This window comes from Habropoda laboriosa, unplaced genomic scaffold (assembly GCF_001263275.1).
Source record: "Habropoda laboriosa isolate 0110345459 unplaced genomic scaffold, ASM126327v1 scaffold223, whole genome shotgun sequence".
Lineage (NCBI taxonomy): Eukaryota > Metazoa > Arthropoda > Insecta > Hymenoptera > Apidae > Habropoda > Habropoda laboriosa.
Genome location: NW_017100362.1, coordinates 418,381 through 424,864, shown reverse-complemented (window position 1 = coordinate 424,864; position 6,484 = coordinate 418,381).

The window sequence follows — 6,484 nt, the reverse complement described above, 5'->3', positions numbered from 1 at the left end:
GCCTAGGTCGCTGTACGTACATCGAGCCAAACATAAAGCTAGGAGTCTTTTCGAGAGTGAAACTATCGCGAGTTGCTCTCGAGAGTATCTCTCGCGAGTGGACACTGCGTCTGAGAGTGACTGTCTGAGAGCATCGCTCAACTCTCTGAGAGTTACGACTCGAATAACTTTGCCAACACCAAGCAGTTTCGTATTCTTGACAGAACGTATGCCAAAATTGGCCATTTTTTAACATCCTCCTTTACCGGTTGTCTCCATAGAGCTAGTACAATACAGACGAAAATAAAAATAAAAAATTCCTAAATAATAATTCCCTAAGTGTATGTTGGAGAATTAACGATGTTTTGGAAGGAGGGGGCAGTGGTGACATGATACGATGCTGGATGTAAATGGGCAACCGTTTTTTTTTTTTGTTCGCGTCTGTTTTGTTTTCTTTTGTATCTTTTTCACTTCGTCACTTTTCATCACATTGTTCAGTTATTCCCCTACAATTTGTTTCTATCTTCAATAACAACCGAGTTTTAACTCGGCCCAGTCGCTAGATACACCCTGCATACTTATACACACGACTTCACTGGCTTGACGCAAAGTTACAATCATCTACGTGACGTCACATGTGGGCAAAATGAAAAAGATGTAACCTCACTTGTACGCAGCTGCTTGTAACACGTGTCTGACGCAGCATCCACCATTTTGAATTATCCTTTGGCCACAATTAAACAACCGAGTTTTAACTCGGCCCAGTCGCTAGATACACCCTGCATACTTATACACACGACTTCGGATAACTGGCTTGACGCAAAGTTACAATCATCTACGTGACGTCACATGTGGGCAAAATGAAAAAGATGTAACCTCACTTGTACGTAGCTGCTTGTAACACGTGTCTGACGCAGCATCCACCATTTTGAATTATCCTTTGGCCACAATTGACGTCATATTTTCCCCGTTATCTTTGCGTTACTTCGACTCCTGGATTCCTATAAGTGTACACGGTCTAAGGGCGAACCTGATACAACAACAACTTCAGCCGCCATAGTAAGCTCCTGTAAAACGTTCCGTAGACGTTGCGTGCATCCAGGTGCACAACTGTTGTCCGCATTAAAAAGCGCGGCCGCCCGTGCGATAGCAGTGGTCCCGAGTGTGTATATCCTCGGCCGCGGATGTCGCAAAACGCCGAGAGCAGCCGTACCACCGAAGTTCTCCGATAGCCTGATGGTCATTTCTCATTTGCGTAATCTCACGCCACCCTCCTACGTTCTCCCCCCTTTTCCCACCGCTTGGTTCCGGACAGAGGGCAGAAGCTGCTCTTCCGCGGTCACGACCAAGGGGGTTGGCGGCGGCGGTGGGCTCCAGCGACCATTTGTTCCGTGGGGGCGGTTTTGACGAGGCGAATCTCTCTCCTCTCCCTACCCTAATCGCCCTGCTAGTAACCCCTCCACGCGGCGCCTCCACCGCAGAGCTAATCATAATTGCGCGGCACGATAAAAAGTGTCCGGCTCTTTTTCACCGTCCTGATGGCGCACCGCGGGCCACCAGCAGACGATGACGAAGCGTGGTACCGCCCTCGGCTATTCAGAGACGAGTGATGCGCTCGTGTAATTGACCCCGAAACGCTTCTGTTAGGACGGAGTGATTCTCGGTTGGAAAAGGTACCGGGGTGTCCTCTTTCAATGGTAAGATGGAAGGCTGTTACGTAGGGAAAAATGGATAATATTGTTTCCTCAAATGGAACGACAGAGTTGGCATCTTGAGAGATGGTTTTTTCAATGTCGAAGAAAAATTGTTTAATTTTTTATGTAGTTATGGATGAACGAATATTAGTTTTGCCCAGAAGCACTTATAATATACATTAGAACTTCAGGTAAAGGAGCGGGACAGAAGTGAAATTGACTTGTACTATTAGAACCGTAAGCAAAGGACAGCAATGTAGAATGGATTAGCGTACTTATCGTGCTTTTGCCAAAATTTGACTTAGGTATACCTTTTTGCCCGCTCATCAGAGAGTTATTCACTATGTTTCTATATTTCTTTCTATTACAAATGTTACAATTTAACAAAAAAATTGGCATATGAAGAGTCAAAGGTAAAAAGGACGAGAGTACATCCTGAGTTAATTTGTGGATAGTAAGATGTTTTAGAGTGGAACATGGATAATATTGTTTCTTCAAATGTAACGACAGAGTTAGCATCTTGAGGGACGATTTTTTCAAAGTTGAAAAAAAATTCATTAATTTCCTATGTACGAACGAATAAGTTATTCACTATATTTTTATATTTTTTCTATCATAAACTTTGGAATTTTTAAGAGAGGTAGGCATATGAAGAGTCAAGGGTCCATCTTCAAAATCTAGTGTTCTTAAGGGTATTTAGAGGAATTTTATGAATATCTCTTATACAATATCTTCACGAATCGTGTAACTTTAAAATCCAGCACTTCTAAAGGAACACGAATTATAAATCCCCCTCTTCTTATAACGACATGTCACGAAAAATTGTATTTTTTCTAGCTTCAACTTCAATTTAAGACTAACAATTACCAAACAGAGAATAACTAAAGGCTGACATACGTAGCGATTAAAAAATCACAAAGTAAAGTGTTAATGCGAGTAAGCGAATTTTTGCAATTTTTCAGAATTTCACATTTCCAAAGGTGTCTAGATTACAGATGAAGTGTAACGCAGAAATTTTATCAGACTTCTGAAAAGAGGAGAAGTTTGCAATTCCTATTAATCAAATTTCCGAATTTTTTCGCGAATAAAACTAAAATTTGACGTGCAACTAATCGAAAGCGTTGCTCGAGGACAGTAAAAGAGGCAGATTCGACGAGGTTGCTTTTTGCTTGGTGGCACATCGAAGGTTCGTAAGGCGACGGTTTTTGCGGGGCAACGTTAAATATCGGATGGCATTGTCGTGGCCGTCGTCTTCACCGGCGTTCCGTGGAAAGACTTTGACAAATCGTCGATCAACCCCATGAGAATCGCCCCCGCTATCTCGAGGACTCTTTGGAGTCCCGCTGAACTGGCCAGTGATCAGGATCTGGCAATCCATCCTTTCAGGACTTTTGCTTCCGCTCGTAGCCGCCTGTTTCTACCATTAATTTCGGCCACGATAATGCCCGCTGATAGTTTCCGACGTGGAAATTGCGTTCTCGCGATGATGGTTCTTTTATATTTGGATAATTAGTTTTGTAAGTGGAACATTTTAAACGCATTGTCAATCTACTCGACTCACGTTACGATAAATGTTTATTTCGAAAAATACACCGCTTCTCTACACAATTTTCAGACCACTGTGCATTGCAGCTGTAGAAGAATGTTTTTTGAGAAAAGAGATGGAAATTTAAGAATTTTTTTATTAACACGTTGACTGCCAAGACTATTTTGAAGAAATCTGTTCTAGACGCCAACATTTTTTTTTTCAATTTATTGTATAGAATTGTCTTTTTGCAGAAAAATGCCTTCGAATTATCTCGTGGTCGGGCGTCTCCGAATAGGATGTAACTTCTACCAGCAAACTGCGCAGTCAACGTGTTAAGAAGTAAATTGCTATCAATCTCTGAATCTTGAATTGCAGATTTATAAAAATTGGTAGAAGATTCGATATTAGTGTAAATTGATAAGTGCTTTGAAATTTTCATCGTTTGAAAGAAAGTCTCGACAGAGGACGAGATTTAACAATGAAAACTGCTCGAAACTTTTAGTGAATTTATTGCACAAATCTGCCAAATTGTAATAAATTGCCGTTGATAAAAAATTGGCGAAAGATACGATATAAAATAGCTTGTACGGAAATTTGAAAATGTTATTATAAAATAAAGTTTCTTCGCGTAGATTTAACAATAAGATGTTATTTACTACGTTTGGCGCAGACGATATGATTTTCCCCATTTCAGCAGAAATTAATTGATCTTTGTTCGTATTTCATGTTTTGCAACATCAACTTTATCTCCAATCGATTCGGTAGCACTTCTTGCTTTACAGAGATACGGAATACGTCACGTAACAAACAATCTTTTTTCTCGTTACGTTTCTCAATTTCTTCTCAATGCAATCTTTGTAAGGACGTATCTCCGAAATTTATGAATCCGCAATTGGTAAGATTCCAAATTCCTCTTCTTTTCAACACAATTCTGTCTCACATTGTAGTTACACAATTCTAAACAATCTACTAAAATTTCCTCGTCTAGCTACGAAATAACAATCGTTGAAACAAATGAAATTTCTCTGCAAATCACATTTTGCACAAGGTTCGCTAAAAATTCTATAATATCTCGTGTCGTAATTAAACAATCTACCAAAATCGTGAAAAATGGCACAAAAATGGGAGAAAAATCTCGTGCATCTATTTTCCCCAAAGATCATCGAATAAATAAAATTTCCTTGTAAATTACATTTTGCACAAGGTCCACGACGGATCCACGCGAGGTTCGTCGAGACCTCTGATCGTCGATCTTTCCCTTGGCCTTGGCATTTGCGAATAAATGGATCCACTGTTTGTCAGAGGTGGAAGGACTCGGACGTGCAGCGGGCAATATGGCCGGTAGGAAAGAAGACGAAGAAGGGAGAAGAAGAAGAAGCCGACGCGACGGCGAAACGAGGGTTTCCGCGTGATAAGATAAGAGACGGCGCCGTTATCAACCGGCGTTTCGCGATATCGGTCGCCTTTACCAAGAAACGGACTACAGAAGGAGCTTGGAAGAGGCGTGTAATTGTCCCGCGCGTATTGGCCACGCAGCGTGAAATGTTGCCCTCTTCGCTCGGACATCGACTCGCCATTAAGCCATTAACTTGAAGCGGAACGCCTCGAAAAGCGCCGTGGCGGACGCCTTTTACGGCCGCGAACGACGATTGCGCGCGGCTCGAACGGAAGTTGAGAGGCCTGAGGACTCTAAATCAAGTGAGACGAAAAGAAATTCTCGGACGACGTGCTTTTTCCAACGTCAGTTCATTGCTTTTTTCTTACTTTACACAGTACGTAATTAAAGTTTCTAGACTCGACTTGGAAAAACGTTTTTTTTTTTTTCTCTCTTTAATTTCGAATAGTTCAGATATTTCAGGGTATCACGCTTCCCTTCTCATTACCTTCCATTCTACCGCAGTAAATTGTTAAACTCAGAGTTCGGGATACGCGTGAATTTTTCCTTTGCAATAGTGACAGACAGCGAACGGACGTGAATCGTTAATCTTTGAAAAATAGCAATTGTGGAAAACAGTGAATTGTATCTACTGCGCGCAGAATATTCATCGAACGACAATTTTTTTGTATTATTCTGAACAACAAACATCGTGGTGAATTTTCTTGATAAAGCGCTTCTAAAAAGAAGTGCCAGTTATATCCTTAATCTAAATGATAGATATACTCGAAGAAAAATGAATTTTTTTAATCAGTAAAATTCCTTCTTTTTTTTTATAGTAGTAAATGAATTTTGTTTCTCCTTCTTTTTTTTTTTTAAACGAACTGTTTGCACACGGGACAGGCCACAGAGCTCGAAAAACAACCGGAAATCCCGTCAGGAGTGATCTAGCATGGGCGGTGGAACGTGTCAGGAGGTCGACGGGGCGCAGTTCATCCCTCACGCGTGTTTATACGTCGTTTACACCCGGTGGACACGTGTCCACCCTTTGTGACGACAGGTGAGAAGCGACCCTCTCGAAAGCTCGCTTCGATGGATGGGCGATTTTGAACGATCGTGTAAATGGGCTGCTCGTACTTTAACGTAGACCATTTGTTACTGCAACATACTTTCATTTCTTCCAACTTAATGATCTAAGAGAAAAAAAAAAGCAAATGTTTCTATTGTACTTAAAGCAGATATTAACACTTTGCTGTCGGGAGACTAAGTTTCTAGTCCGAAGCATACCGACGCTCGTCAGGACGAGTCTCGTACGACTCACGCTCACTCTCTCTCGAATCCCACAGAAAGGCGGAGTTTTTACCGTGTTTTCATAAATTTATCCCTTGCCGAAATGGATTTGAGTGATATCGAAACCGATGAAAACGAAATATTTGCTGATAGATCGTCAGATTATTCTTGCAATGATGCGAATTTTCGGACAGTTATTACTCAGAAGACAGCGCCATTGTGCCTGTGAAAAATCGCAATCGTTTTCGTATTTTATCTAGTAGTGACTCGGAAGAAGATGAAATTGATTTTGATTTTTTTGGGGGATTTTTTTTCCACTTTGTGAATTTGCTCGGGTTTGCCCGCTGCAGATGCAAGACGCGCGAAAAATAGCCCGACAGCAAAGTGTTAAGCACATAAAGCAAAACGTAACTCAAGCATAACGCAAACATGTACTAAACTCAACGTAAACTTACCCCAAACCTACAGAACATGATACCCAACATTGAAAGTACTTTTTCGTATATCTTAAAACCTAAAGAAGTCCGGCGGTATAGGGGAAAAATTAGTGCTGAAGACCCTATTCCCAGTAATTACCAAAAAATGTTCTTACAAAAGTTGTTCAAAAATTTCTTATAA